The sequence below is a fragment of the Rattus norvegicus genome, chromosome 2 (genome assembly GCF_036323735.1).
Source record: "Rattus norvegicus strain BN/NHsdMcwi chromosome 2, GRCr8, whole genome shotgun sequence".
Lineage (NCBI taxonomy): Eukaryota > Metazoa > Chordata > Mammalia > Rodentia > Muridae > Rattus > Rattus norvegicus.
The window spans coordinates 241,023,953-241,040,069 of NC_086020.1; the positions used below are offsets into that span (position 1 = coordinate 241,023,953).

Consider the following 16,117-nt stretch of genomic DNA (forward strand, 5'->3'; position numbering starts at 1 on the left):
GCAACCACATAGTGACTTACAGCCATCTGTAGTGGATCTGATACCCTCTTCTGGTGTGTCTGAAGACAGCGACAGTGTACATACATTAAAAAAAAATAAGTAAATAAATAAATCTTTAGAATCGGCAAATTACAGGCATCAGGACCAGAGGCTGTGTGTGGACATGCGTTCCCAGGACCAGCTGTGGAGTGCCTACAGTACAATCTATCATCTGCAAACTGTGTGCTTCCTCTGTACCTTTGATCCACGATGAGCCCTTTAACACACTTCTGCCTTCGGGATCCGTTTTGCCCTGTCAGCCACCTCTTCTCTTCCTTGCCAACTGGTTCCTCTCGTTGGTCTATTTTCCACCATGAGTTATTTTTCTTTTCTTCTTCAGTGACCACATAGAGTGGAAGGAAAAAAAAAGACAGCTTTAAACAAAAACATATTTGTACATTTCTCTCTGAGAAATCAGAGAAGTATTCATCTCCTCTTAGTTTGATGTCTTCACGTGTGGTAATCAGTCGTATGGAGTATGTTGTTTCAGTGCATAAAATAACTTCCAGGAACTTATCCAGATCCCTTAAGAGTACAGTAAAGTGTTGCTTGCGTGCATGTGACATACAAATATCCCACTGGATAACTTCAATTACAGTTATTTGGTCAGCAGACACCAAATGTTTAGATTGTTTAATTGGGAAATAGCTAATAGCGTCGGGATAAATGGAATTATTTAGATAACAATGCAGATTTTAACTTTTTTTTCACTGTTTGTTCTGGCTTCAGCAGATACAACTTTGCTATCCCATTAACACATAGGGAGTAATTTATGCACCTCTAGCTGATTCCTTATGTATTTTTCTATAAACAGATCGTGAAAAATAAAAAAAAAACATTCGTTTTGTTTCAGCACCCAAGTTTATTTTTATTCTGTGGGTAGTGGAATCAATCAGGCTTTACATGACTGGGTCAGTGTACACTTATAAAGGGTCGAGCAGACACTTCATACAACTCTGTTTTGCAATTTACCACAAATTATGCCACACTGTTGTACAATAATTTATAAAAATAATAATTGAAAATGCAATTTGTTTTTTTTTTTACTTGAGAGACAGTCTCATTGTATAGTCCCGATCGTTCTTGAACTCAAAGTGAGGACTAGGTTGTGCTAGAACTCACAGAGATCTACCAGCCTCCACCAACTGGATTTAAATGTGTGCTTTATTCTGCCGGATAAGAAAATGTGATGTTTTACTTCTGCAAACAACAAACAAACAGAAACAACCACATATTGGTGTGTGAAATGAAAGATTTAAACAGAAGGGAGGAAGGATGAAATAACAATGACCTAACCTTGCGCTGATGTGAACGTTAGAAACTCTTGCGAAGTTACTGTGGCGTCCCAGCAACACCACAGCACTTTAAATAAATGGACACTTACCTGTTGAGTCAACTTCCCTTTCCATCCCATAATCCTCCCTTTCTTCCCTAGGTCTCTTCTTCTACTTCATCTTCACTCCCTTCCTTCTTCCCACCCTTAATTCTGTTCTATTCACTGTGGGGTGGAATTTTTCACTAGATCCACTAGAAACAAATCCATACGCTGATGTAAGTTCTGTGTTAAGTTTGAATTTCTTTTTGATACTAACTATTTTCTAAAATATGTGTTCTTTTGTTTTGGGGCACCAATATAAAAAGCCCATTAAGAAATCAAGAAATAGCAGTCAAATCAAACATTAATTTGTGTGTTACTCAGGGTTTGTATTTATTTCTGCACACAACATCATGACCAAGAAGTTGGGGACAAAAGGGTTTATTCAACTCACACTTCCACATTGCTGTTCATCACAAAGGAAGTCAGACTCACACAAGGCAGGAAGCAGGAGCTGGTGCAGAGGCCATGGAGGGATGTTGCTTACTGGATTGCTTCTGCTGCCTTGTTTTCTTATAGAACCTAGGACCACCAGCCCAGGGATGGTGCCACCCACAATGGGCCATCCCACCCCTTGATCACTAATTGAGAAAATGCCTTATAGCTGGATCTCATGGAGGCTTCTTCCTCTGCGATAACTCCAGTTTGTGTCAAGTTGGCACACAAAAACAACCAGCACAATTTGGTTAGTTGACAGGGGTGTTCTTTTATAATAATAGAATTTCTTGGTCATAATAATGTCAATAACTTATTGATGTTTTCCCTTTAATTTAACCTAAGTATTATGAAATACCTGTTTTCTATTTGAAAGGTTCTATGTTTCTAGTAGCTGCTGGGATAGACTCGATGGTTCAGTGCACTCAAAATATCTATTTATTGATTGGAAAATGTGGAAATGTAATCTGTACCTCCGATTTAGTTGTGATCTGACTGAATGCCCCCCCCCCCTCAGTTGTCACCCTTTCCTTCTCCTTCCTCTTCTCTGTTCCTGTGTTGGAGCATGGGCCCGGGGCACTGTGAGAACTAGGTAGTTATGAAGACTGATGACTATATTCTTGCCCTCATCTCATGCTCACTTAACATAACCTTTTAAAAAATTATGTATGTGTGTGTGTATTAGTGTATGTGTGTGTGTGTAGTATGTGTGCTTGCATTTGTGTATGCATGCTGACATGTGTGCATGTGTGTGTGTATTTGTGGGTTTGTATCTGTGTGTGTGAATGTGTGTATGTGTGTGTAGTGTGTGTGCTTGCATGTATGTATATATGCATGCTGACGTGTGTGTGTGTTTGTGTAGTATGTGTGCTTGCATTTGTGTATGCGTGCTGACATGTGTGCATGTGTGTGTGTGTGTTTGTGGGTTTGTATCTGTGTGTGTGTGTGTGTGCGTGTGTGTGTGTGAAGTATGCATGTAGGTACGCACGTGGGTGTGGAGAACAGATCTTTGTTTCCCTGTCTGTGCCTGAGAGTGTTGGAATCAGAGGTTGCAGCCATGCCTGCTTGGCTTTTGCATGGTTTCTGGGCTTCGTACTTCAGAGAACCTTATCCATTTCTTCGCTTCTCCAGAAAGCTTCGTAGAAAGCGTCCTGTTTGTTTGTTGAAGTAGCCCAAAGAACTCAAATTATGATTTAAATAAAATAATTAGGATTTCACCCAATTCAGTAATCCAGAGTCTAGAAAACTTCATAGATTTGAAATCTCTTTAATAATATGTGATTGTTTTACTCCCAAGAGATAGAACGGAATGCTCTGAGAGTGGATGTGGCTTTTCCCTCCTTTTCAGGATGCAAAGGACTGAGCTTGGGACTGTGGGAGCGCCAAGTAGTTCCCTACACCTCCAACCCGCAGCTCCGTTTCTACATTAACGTGACCGCTGGTGAAGATTATTCTAGCTCATCCGCACTGCAGAGACCTCTCTTTTCTACAGCAGTAAGATGCTTATTTTGTAAAGAAATAAGGAAGAACACAACCCCATGTGTCATGCCTGACTGCAAGTGCCTTAAATGCCCACACACCCATTAAGAAAAAGGAACACAAATTTGACTGAACAACAACAAGAAAGAAAGAAAGAAAGAAAGAAAGAAAGAAAGAAAGAAAGAAAGGGAAAGGAAGAAAGAAAGAACAAAGAAAGAAAGAAAAAACAAAGAAAGAAGCAAGCAAACAAACCTCCTTCATTATTACTGAGAGGAAGCAGCTTACATGACCTTCTGTGTCTAGAGCCTGAGTCAGAGGCAGTTGGGCTTGACTTCCTGCTGTGAAGACTAAGGGGATTAGTGATGTACTTACCATAAAATCAGATGTCCTTCTGAAAAAAAAAAATAAAAAGGTGAATTTGAAATGCAAATCAGAAATTACTGGATCTTTTATGACTGTAAGAATTAAGGGCTGCGGATTATGATGAGATGGAAGGAATGATAAGTAGATAAAAGCTGTATTTTTAGCTCATAAAACAAACAATAAACCCAGAGTCTTTGGGGTGGGGGTTCATTGTAGCACGCAAGCGGATATGTTTGGCAAATAATTAGAACTTATAAAAAACATTCTCTAGCTATATTATATTCTCATTTAGACAACCTCCTCTCCTTCATCAAGGCACTTACTCTGAGGATCAATTGGAATCCTGACATAAACCTCAAATCCTTGAGATTCTCATGCTAGCAAGGAGGATTGCACGTATATAAACAGTAATTTAATAATTATAGTCTTTCTTGTTTCGGCTTAGCAGATATATCCATTTTGGCTCTCAGGAATTAAAGTATGGCAGACCTATTCAAGAATCTTTGTTTATATTCCGTAAGAATACGGCCAGCGTAACAAAGGGCACACTGTAGAGGGAAATGGAACCTGGTTTAACCTGGACCTTGTTGGATGCAATCCAAACAACTTTTACTGTCCAATCATGCATTTTCAATGCAGGATTATATGACACCCCATTAAAAGAACATGGACTCCTCATTATTTTATCATTTCATACATTTCATTTTATGTGTATGTGTGCTTTGAGCACAAGCATGTCTGCACACCACATGCATGAATGGTGCCTCCGGAAGCCAGAAGAACGATGTTGGATCCCCTGCGACTGGAGTTATTGGTCATTGTATGTCTCCATGCAGATGCTGGGAATTGACCCAGTGTCCCCTGGAAAGACAGCCAGAGATTTTAGCTGTGGGTCCATCAGTCCAGTCCCATGAATTAATCTTTTAAGGCAACATTCCCCCCCAAAAAACAATAACAACACTGAAACCAAAAGAAACAAGCCAGGGGTCTAACCATGTGTCTCGCTGATGCAAGGTTGCTGTGTGGAGGGAAATGTGGAGAGCGCTGTGGGTTTGGGGCAGTGTTAGCAGTGGTGCAGTGATAGGATGAGCCTTGAGTACTGAACGGCACAAGGAAAAGTGCCTGCTCTTCCCTGTTCATAGCACCTCAAACTTTTCTTTTTCCTGTATGCAGATACAAGGGATGTTTAGAGAATAGCATGTCTTAACCTGCAGTTTGGGATAAAAAGCCATCGTGAAGAGTTGAAGGAAGCAGAGGTGACCATAAGCTAGTGCTTTGATGAGTCTCAAAGGCTAGTAGTAAATTTATATCGACAACCCAGAAGAGTTTTTTCAGGTAAGATGTGAACCACATTAAAAGAGAGAGAGAGAGAGAGAGAGAGAGAGAGAGAGAGAGAGAGAGAGAAAGAAAGAGCTTGAATGAATGAAAACAGTTGTTTGACAACAGTAATAGCAAAGTTTTATTGGTGCTTGTACATGACTATGTGCTAAGTAGTTTAAGTGTATGGCTTCTCTGTCTTATACATAGGGGGAAAAGAGTTAAGGGTACATAAGTGGTCTAGGGAGGAGCTTAGACCTGGGCCCAAATGACATAGACTATTTAAACCACGTTTACTCTGTTCACTCAAGTGAGCAGATACAGAACTCAGTGACAGTGAGAATGAATCTACTCAGTTTTCCAAATGTACAGCCTTTCCTTGGTAACACCGTGGGTGACAGAAACCAACATTTTTCAGTGGTGTCACAGGTCTGGATTTCTCTGGCTTCAGCCAGAGGAAGCTTCAGTTCTGTCTGTCATTCCTGGGAATGAAGTTCGGGTCACGTGCTGAAATATTAGCACTGCATATGCAAGAGGTATGTCGGCCTGGTGTGACTTCTAGTCCGTCCTTTAATTGCATATCTCTGAAGGACGGAAGCAAATCCAATTGTTCAACTCTATGAAAAAAAAATCACCATGACATCTCTCCCATTGAAAATGTCCAGTGACTTCACGGGAGAAAGGAAAAAGAAAAGGCTGTCTCAATCTTCAGGCCCAGTTTATAGGTAGAGAAACCATTAAACACTAAAACTTGAAGAAAACTTACAAATTTTCCCAAGTCTGTGCATAGCAAATGCTCTAAAGCCATTAGAGTATAGGGATTGGTATAGTCAGACATTTTATGAAGTGGAAGAGGCCAGCCTGATCTACAGAGAGAGCCAAGGGCCAGACAGGGCTTTGTAGCCAAGCCTCATCTCAACAAACAGACAAGCAAGCAAACAACATCAAACCAACAAAAAGACAGAAACAAAATAACAACAGAAAAGATTGTTAACTGAGACCCATTGCTGAGTGGCCACTCATCTCATGAAGAATTTGAAGACGTAACGACAGGGTTAATACACATTATTTATGCTCAGTGGTCTCGTTTGTATGCACATGGGCCCAAAGGCTCAGGCATTGGGCAAGCATTTTTTTTTCAATCAACTGTAAAACTAAATAAATTAAATAGAATTAAAGCCACCTGTTTTATTTTCCTTTAAAGGGGACAAATACATATTATCATTTTATGATATGTTAAACTTGGGTCTGTTTTCAGGGAACCCTGTGGTTAAAGACTATCCTAGGGAAGAGACAAGTTCAGCAGATGTCCAAGACTTTCGGACACAGTCCACACAGCCATCGACAGAACCATGAGGCATCCCCAGCCTGCAGCCGTGGGCTTTCTTCTAAGTGGGTAACAGAGGGCGTTGACAGTGTGGATTATCAGACAAAGACTTCCTTGAGGATCTTCACAATCACAATACCAAAAAAAAAAAAATTCACTTGGTCTAGATCACCAGGGAGACGAGACATCCCCTGTGATCATTTAATCTACGGGGAAGAAGAGGTTGCTCTGGGATACGGTGCGAAGGTCCTTTAAAAATCCTATTATGGACTCACTTCCTACCATCCCTTGACCATGACTGTGTACTCTGACAATGTCATGACACCATTTTTTTTTTGACGGAATGTCAAAAACATTTTACTTGTCTGTGGCTTCTTGGAAATCCTGAGTGCTTTTGTAACTCCAAAGGGGCCGGGGGAATCCATACAATAAGCTTCATTCTTTCATTTAAATGACTTTCAGGGGCTATTATTACCTGTACACTTAGATCTGAGCCCCTTTGCTTCAGTTACTTACACACCTTTACAGAATACTTCATCTCCAAGCTCGGCCATGGCTGCCTCTTTTGGCCTTACATTCTGTACAACTAGCTAAATGCTTTGTCTTTTTGGCCAGCTAGGCAGGTTAGAAGTGGGCTGAACGCCGAAACATTCTTACTCCTTTTTAGTTCTGCTTAAGAGAGATTACTGAAGCCCTGGACCTGTAAAAAACAAAGTGCGTTTTGGGTTTTCTTTTCTTTCTATTGATGAAATGGAGGAGAAAGTGTCTCCTTTTGTTATAAGACCACCCCGCCAAAGTCCGAGAAGTACAAGCAGATAAAAAAAAAAACTGTTTCTATTTTTAGAATTTAATACAAAATCATGTTCTTCTGTCATACAGAAAATTTGTCATAGATTTTTATCTGCAATAAAAGTGATGTCAAGGGTGCCACATAACACATTTGTAAAGGTTAGAGATATTTTAACCTTCATCTGTGACCAGAATTACAATGGTCAGTGAACTGCTGGACCATTTCCAGCTGATTGTTAAGCGTGGGGAAAAAAAAAAGAAAAAAAAAGTTGCTGACATTAATGTGAAACAGCGTCAGATTCCAAGCACTGTAGAGTGGTCAGGTCATTTTGAATAATGTCCTTGAAATTACAGATTTATTACACGAGTAAAAATATGTGGTTACAAATTCCACGGCTCTCCTGGCCTTGTAGTGGATTTGTATTTTTAGAGTCCAGTGGGATTACAGTATTTTGGTGGTTAAACTCTGGCAAAGCCTGTGAGAGCATAACAACCACATTATTTCAATGGCTTCTTTCCTGAAATGACCATTGTTACAGACGGAGAACAGTGAGCAGGATTCTTAGAAATGCTGCACGGACTTCTCTAGGAGTCATGGAGCACTGCTGTTAATTCCGGCGATTGACTGTCTACAAGATTGAGAACAAGCCCTTGTAAGTCAAACGGAACGCTCTTGGAACACTGAAGTCCGCTCTTTCCTATAACCCTGGACTATTTCTGGCTTTCTTCTTTCTTGTACTGTCTCTGGCCACAATCCGCATTGTCCTTTAGTCACCTCTGCTCTCTCCGTTTTAGAAGCTGGTCCTCCGTTGTTCCCACTTCTCATCTCACCCCACTTACTGCCTGAGCCCTTGCAAGGCAGAGACCCAAGTCATACTCGGTATTGGCTAATAAGAAGCTGCTTCAGAAGGAAGCTCAAGGGAAGGATGAAGTTTTCTTTTCTCATTAGATTTGCATAAGAAACAAACACAAGGTTTGCATAGGAAAATTCGAACAAAATTTTATTTATTTAGATTTTTTTCTTTATGCTTCAGACACGGCATGGTGCACAGTCGCTCTTGGTCATTTTGTTCTTGAGTACCGTGAGTATTTTGAATACCAGATGATGATTTAATTTGGTTGGTTTAATGCACAGTTTCAGCTTTCGCCTTTTCTTTGAAAGTGTGTTCCGTGACAGCGTCTGCAGAAGGCTGTTTTCATTACCCAGTATCCTTCAGCCTTAGATCTGTATCAGTTTCCCCCTTGCTCATAATCCATTACAGAACGTGGTGCAGCTTTCTGTAGCATGGCCAAGACTCCACGATACGTCTGTAATTTTCCATAAGATTTGTACAGTATAAAGTAAAAAATGTTTGCTTTAAGAGACATCTGCTATAAATAAATGGACAGTGTAAAATTTCAGGGGAGCAACACAATTGCTTTAAAGGCTCAAAGCATGAACCTTCTGAAGAAACTGCCGGGACCTTCTCACATTCTAGCGGGTGAGGCGTATTCACCTCTGGGTTTGTGAGCCTCTACCCTAATCGCTGGTTCTCCGTCCTTGCCCTCAGCCCCAGAAACTGCAATGAAATTAGTCTGTAATGCTTTCAACGCGCTTGTGGGCCGGCTTTCCTTCTCACAGAAACATATGAATGGCGTTAAAACGTCCTTCCCGCTCCCACACAATATTGCCCCAGAATGCCAGAGAAACAAGCCGCTTCCTTCTGAGTCCGATATTATCTTTATTGACCGGCATTGCCAACTTGAAAAGGTCAGCCATCCAGGTCAGGGATATATATTCTTTAAGAAGATTCCAGAACTGCTTTTAAAAACTCAGTCCCAGGAGTGTTGCTCAGTGAGAATTGTGGGTCTTGCATTTCTTTCCAACTTCTCTTGCCAACATTGTTTTTCTTTTTTCTTTTTTTTTAATATAGAAAAGGTAATAGGATTCACAATAGGCTTTTTTTCACCCCCTGTGTCATTTTCTCTTCTTCTAAAATTTAAAACTTCTAAATTTAGAAAAAAAATCTCAAAAGGAATTTTAATTTCCTTCTAGGATCTAAAAGGAAGGCTGCACACTGCTCGTCAGAAACTGGGTGGAGGGCTCGTTGATCAGGAATGACAGTAACGGGCTAACTCCACTCTGACATGCAAAGGCTCAAGTAAGTGGACATTGGAAAATATGGAAACCTCATTTTAAAATCGTTTCTTTGGGCTACTCAAAAATTTTTAATGTAAGAGGTGAAATTAGAGCATTATGTGGTTCTTTAAAAAAAAAATTAGGACTGATGCAGCTCAGCCCGGAAGGAAGCCTGAAGGTCAGTGTTCAAGCCTTTGTCCCCACACTGCAGGGAAAGAACTAACTCTACATTACGTATTCAGGTGTCCACGCAGGTGTTATGATACAGGTATGTGTGCCTGGGCCCTTGCATGTGTGTTTGTTTATACACATATGCAGTGTAAGCATACATGCGCGTGCATATATATACATACACTCATAAATAATGAACAAATAATAAATAAATAGATAAATAAGTAAATAAATAAATAAATGTGAAAAAAGAAAAATGTGGCATCAAAGGAATATGGGGAATGGCTGAGGAAGCTGCCCTTCTGGGTTCTATTATTGTCATGTGCATACACCAACACAGAATTAAAAAAAAAATTAAACCCCGTGGAAAGAAGATACACTGTATTCAAGCTTTGACTTTAGTAAACTTCAGGGGTTGAAGAAAAAAAATCTATGAACTCGAGCTCATAATTTCTCGGATAACAAGGAAGTGAAGATAGCAACTTGTGCATACATTTCTTCCTTCGTTCTCCACATCTTGAGTAGGAAAGTACTTTTCAGTATTTATAGGAATACAATTTAAATTGCTTTTTCATTATGACACCCTCAAGGCAAAAATTATTTTATTGGAAAATTGATTTGCTATCAAATAAAGTGAAGATAGGAGCTTAGAAGAGCTAAAGTAGTCACGTGACAACCTTTTGCCTCACAGACACTACCCGATAGTCACATGTGTGCCCACGTGAGTTCTCATGCATATAACATGTGCATATATAGTTTAAAATTTCTGGCATTTATTGTTCTCAAGAGTGGATTTTTGTAGCCATGGGGGAAATGTTAAGTTGACAACTTTCAGACAGCCTGTCTCCTACACACATAGAAATTACAGAAATTGTTATGGTGATCAAAACCAGTTGTCAAAAATTTTTTTATATAAAATACTTCCTTCCCCCTCTTAAAAACGGTTTAATTTTCTCCTCTCTCTTTCAGCCCTTTATCTTCCCCAGTGTCCCACCCTGCAATATGTGTGAAACGTTATCAAAAGCTCTCTGATATTACCATAAATTACTGTGTAAGCAGAGCCATCCCTTATCTGTCCAGGGGCTTTCTTCCTTTTCTTTAGCAATTTTCTCCATTTCTGTATGTGTGAAAGGTTTTTTTTTTTTTTCCCCTCTGCAATTTTTTTTTTAAAAAAAACCATGGACTGTACCTAAAAGGCTTTGACTTTTATTGAGGGAATACTGTAGACGTCTGTTCATAAAATAATCTTGTGACACCCTGAAGGGGCAAGAAAAACATTTTTTCCCTATTGTTTCTCTCCAACGAGAATTTGCAGACAATGATTTCTGTATAGTGGGGCGCAGTCCTATGCCCGATAGAGAAAATGCATTATCATATTTAGTATATATTTTTACTCTTTGAGTTCATTTTTGATTGCACATTTTGCATGCAGCCAGTCTGTGGTTGTTTTTTTTTTTTCGGTTATTTATTTTAAAATCTATTGTCATTATGTCTCATCCGTGCTACATTGCTTAAGTATAGCTCTTTTGATAAGAATTACTTCACAGGGCCCTGTTGTACCTGGATACTCATAATTTTTGACAAGCATGCAATTATCTTTTCTATTGTGAGCTTTCTTAAGAATACCCAGGGTTAATTGGGTAGAGCTTCTGTTTTGGGAAGAAGAGGGATGATGCTGTATAACGGGTCCTGTACCCTGAGAAAGACTATTAGGGCTGTGCTGATGCTGCCCCAGGCTGAGATGGACCGCAGTTTCTATTTCAGACAGCACAGGAAAGGAGTCCCACGAGAGACCCAGACTTCAGAAATGATTGTCAGGAATGATGACAGAATATCTGGAAACCACCTGAAAGAAGAGAACTGTGAAGTTTCCCAACTCTGTGTTTAAAAAAAAAACAAAAAACAAAAACATCAGTGGCTCATCGGGGTGGCCTAGAATTTTCTTTTCACACTCAATGACTTGTCCTGATACATCTCTGTTTGTATCTAAATGCCACTTCGGGTGTATTTCTCAATCTTTTAAAATATTAGACGTTCAGTGCTTTCTTATAAAGTACATGTATATTAGTATCTCAAGTAAGTCAAACCACAAAATAGACAGGTGGTCGGTCCCTCCGACCATGTCCACATCTTTTGGCAACAAAGTCAAAGACACTCACGGTATCGCCAAAGACTACGCAGGTCAACTGTCTCAAGAGGTTTCCCAAAGCATCAGCAACAACGATAAGGCAACCAACGAAATGTTTAAGAGAATAGGCTTCAACCCTGAAAGGTGAGTTTGTTGTCTTTTTTTGTTTTTTCTCAGCCCAGCTGCTAGGTAGAGAGAAATCCAGTCTCTGACCACAGACACAACCTGCTGGGAATAAGTCAAGGACCAATTCGTTTCTCCTGCTCACCTCAAACAGGTACTATCTGCAGATAGCATAGGGAGCCCCAGTGAGCACGCTGCAGCTTCTGCCTGTCCTGACCTACACCTTCCATTCCCGCAGCTTCTCATGGTAACCATGCGAGCTGGGGCAGTGCCCCTGCTTTGGTGGAACCAGCTTCTCCATCTTCAACTTTAAATTAAGAGGAAAGACTATGCAGAAGAACTCTTACAAGCCTGACAAAACATATTGACCTATTCCTCCGGTACCTAGTTAGTAATTCGATATATGTATTTATTTAAATGAATAGATTTTTTTTCCCCCAGCAGTCTTAAGCTTAGGGATAATTTTCTTAGCAAGTATGGAGTTCGTATTATGGAGCCCCAGGCTAATATAGTTCGCACTGTTGCTAACATCTTTCATTAGTGTGGCCCATCTGTTAAACTGATAAAGCGGTATCTGCATATTACTATTAACTTAAGAGCATAGTTTACAGTGAGCACTTTCTTATGGGCTGTGTAGTTCCGGGTTTTCATAATGTCATGCATATCGAGTGTAATGATTTTACTCTTCTAAAAATTATCTACCCTTACGTCTGAAAATGAAACTCCAATGGCAGTGTGCTTCCCTACAAAATGGCTCATGGGGGGGCGGCGGGCAAAGACAGAGCAGCCTGACCAGGTAAGAAACCTGTGCCATCATTCTGGTGAAATTATGTGGGCCAGAGCGAAGGCACTGAGTAGCAGATATGAGACATTTGTAACATATCCTGACCCAATGTGCTATTATTTTGTTCATTAATCTAAATTATTCTTGCGTCCTGTTATCAGGTAATGATGATGTCATAGTCTGGTGTTAACCATTTCAACGATTTTTCAGTAAATCACGAGACCGGTAGTGGCGGTTTTTTTTTTCTTTTAAAGAATGTAGCCTTTTCTAGCTTGAAAAATTGGGGAAGTTTTATTGTGAGTAGATTTATCTATGGCTGAGGTATTTCTTTTAAATGATTTTCTCCTATAGAGATATATTTAGCTTACTTAAAATATAATTCAGTTCCAATTTGCCATTTTTTCTTGCCAGTGAGTCAAAGTGTCATAGGAAATAAAGGCAGAGACTCATTAAAGTCCTAGGCTCTTAAAACATTTTCTTTTCTTCCCTCAGAGCAGCAAAATTAGGGGGAGGAGTGTGGCTACAGTGAATGGGTGTCACTGAGAATCATGAATAGGGCACCAGATTCGGAGATGAAGATCGCTTTGGCTTTTGAAATGTTAAATTCCTTCCGGTTGTAAGTAGGAGAGACAGGGCTAACCCTGCTACTCTCATGCTTTCCCCCAAATTCAAATGCTACCACCATTGGATTTCAGGAGAACGAGGAAGGTTTTAGATGCACGTCCACCTGAGCAAGGAGAATTCCAGAGGTGCAGCCAATCTCACTCTGGCATTAATCATTGAAACTCATCTCAATAACGAGGCATAAATATGAATACAGTGACTTAAGGGCTATTTTATGAAGCATAGTCTACCTTGGGGGATCTCTTATAGGAATTAGTAATATAAAGCAAAATAAAACTGAGTAAGCTGAGTAAGGAGCCAGGCAGTCAACTCTACATGTAAGTAACGTAATGTAACATGTCCAGGAGTTAGCTTAAATTGTCACCTTGACACAAGCCTAGAGTCACTTTTGAAGAGAGAACATCAATGGAGAAACTGTCTCCTTCAAATCGACCTGTGACGATGTATATGAGGCACTTTCTTATTTGATAACCCACGTGGGAACCCAGGGAACCCACTGTGGGTGGTGCCACTCCCTAGGCAGAAGGACCTGCGCTGTATAATAAAGTTGAGCAAGCTAGGGGAAGCAAGCCTGGAAATAGTATTCTGCAATGGCTGTTGTTTCACTTACCACTTCCAGGTTTTGCCTTGGTACCTGCCCGGGTTTCCTCGGATGATAGACAGTAACTTGTAAGGTGAAATAACCGCTTTACTCCCGAGTTGCTTTTGGTCATGGTGTTTCTAATAGCAATAGAAAGGCCACAGGTAGATCAGGCAGGGGGCAGGAGAAGGGATGAAGCGTGAGTAGAACATGCTGGTGAGACAGTTTTGGGAGGAGTGAGGACCTAGATAAGGGCATGATGCAGATGAAGTAAAGATGGTTTCCGGGTGCACAAGACGCAGGTGTGATAACCTGCAAGAGTGAGGAGTGGGCTGGAGCGGACAACTGGGTAGGAGGTGGGGTTTCCATAGTGTGGGGAGCATAGGCGGCGGAAGTCTCCAAAGTGTCCCGACCTAAAACCTTACAGTGGAGAGTGGGAAGCACACAGAGCATAGGAAGACACAGAGGGTCTAGTCAGCCCCTTCATGAGGTAAGGAGTGGCCAGGGCTTGAGCTTCGCGGTGCTTTTCTTGTCTCAGGTGACAGTGTTTGAAGATAGCCTGGGTGTGTGATGAATAGACCAGGAAGGATTGGTACAGAAATCACTGTGCGAGTGTTAATGTAGAAAGGTGAAGTTGAGAGAGAAGCCATGGAGCGGGGCTGGGGGATGGGAGGTGGGGACGGGGCAAAATGTCTTCAGCGTTAGGAAGACGGGATGTCTTCTTGGACTCACTTTAAATTCCACAAGAGTTCTGGGGTACAAAGGAAAAAACGTTGTTATAGTTTTGGAAAGTAAGGAGATAAAAATGGAGAGACCATCCGACTTAATTCCTTTGAGATGAACATAAATATTTTCCGTTGCTGTGATTGGAAAGGAATGTCTTCTGGCCTCCCGACGGGCTCAAACAATCTGTAGGGAGAGTCTTAACACGCAGAACTGAACGTACCCTTGTTCTGTTTACCTTTAGGGAAAACTGGGCCTTACCCCACAGACACCACGCGTCTTTAACTGTACAATGGTTTTGTTTGGCTTCTCTTGTTTAGCTAGTCATGTGAGAAATTAACACTTGTTATTTATAAGCCGAAGCTATCAAATTGCCAGAATTGACTAGAGACTAGCTCAGTTTCATACTAAAAAATGTTGATAATATTCCTCATCCTTCAGGGAGGATATTTGGTTAGCTAGGAACTAGAAATGCCTTGAGTTGGTGTAGATTTTTTTTAATTGTCGTTATCTTAGTTTTTAATTATAAATTAATTTTGGCTTAGCTTACTCATTTCCATTTTTATTTTCCTACAGATGTATTCCTAGGCTTTCAGAATGTAGCCGTGGATATTTGATATCAGAATATTTCTGGCCTGTAATATCCCTTAAGCTATGAATCCCAGCGTACTTGTATCTGAATCTGACCCATCCTTTGCCAGGTACTGAAATGGGCACCTAAGTAATTTCTTTCCTTTATCTTTCAGATTGCTTACGCCATGCCATTGTTACCCACTGAATTTATTTTCCAGGAAGAGCTGGTCAAGTAGAGTCAGAGAGCGGGCTCAGTGGGTTAAACGTTCTTGCTACACAGCCCTGAAGACTGGCGTTGGATATCCTGGATCCACAGAAACTAAGGTAGAAGTGGTTCGCATCTGGGACCCCAAAACTTCTATTGGGTGCTGGAGGGCAGAGACAGGAAAATCACCGAGCTGCTCACACTGCAGCCACAATGCAGTGTTACATGAGTGGAGTGGCGGAAACAAGATGGGCCTTGCCTCAGCATGGTGAAAGGGAAGTTTACAGCTCACAACTGCAGGGTCAGCATCCACTGCTTAGGGGAAGAACTGGACGCAGAAGACACACGTTTCAGTGGTGTAGGAAGCTGAGAGGGTTGGAGGCAGCCGCTCTATCCACTTTTTAGAGTTTTGGAACTCGGCACACGGAATGTTGCTGTCCTCAGGCTGGGTGACTCTTCTTACCTCAGCTAATCTAACCTAGAGAGTCCCTCACAGAAATGCCCAGAAATGTGTCTCCATGGTGACCCTCAGTTCCCTCAAGCTGATAATCCAGATGCAACATCACGGGAACCATGCCCCCAGCCCTCCAGTTACAGCTGAACCACGCTAAATGAAACATCCATTTACATTCCAGGGAGGCACCTAACCTCATGGTCTCATTTTTATTTTCCGTCTGTAAATTTTCAGAATCAAAATGCTTTGTTTTTTCTAGGTTATTTTTTGGGAACGTAGTAGTAAGGTAAAAATAAACACAGACAGATAACAGGTCAGGCATCATTGTTTTTATTCTGAGAGAGGGTCTCATGTAGTTCAGATTGTCCACCGGTGACTGGTCCTTCTACGGCAGTTCCTGAATGGAGCGTTACCATATGTCCACTACTATTTTCTTGCTTGGGTCCCATATTGTTGAAAGAGCTTTGCGAGCTTATCAGCACAGGGATGAAGTTGTTAACATCAGCAAA

The 16,117-nt window shown here is 40.9% G+C and overlaps 1 long non-coding RNA gene across 1 annotated transcript; it reads left to right on the forward strand.

Annotated features, from left to right (window-relative positions):
- The first annotated feature begins 4,801 nt into the window (after nt 1–4,801).
- On the forward strand, nt 4,802–14,280 carry LOC134486005 (uncharacterized). The gene is made up of 3 exons (XR_010064525.1): nt 4,802–5,026; nt 6,267–9,265; nt 11,720–14,280. It is a non-coding gene; the product is annotated as an uncharacterized LOC134486005 (long non-coding RNA).
- The last annotated feature ends 1,837 nt before the right edge of the window (nt 14,281–16,117 follow it).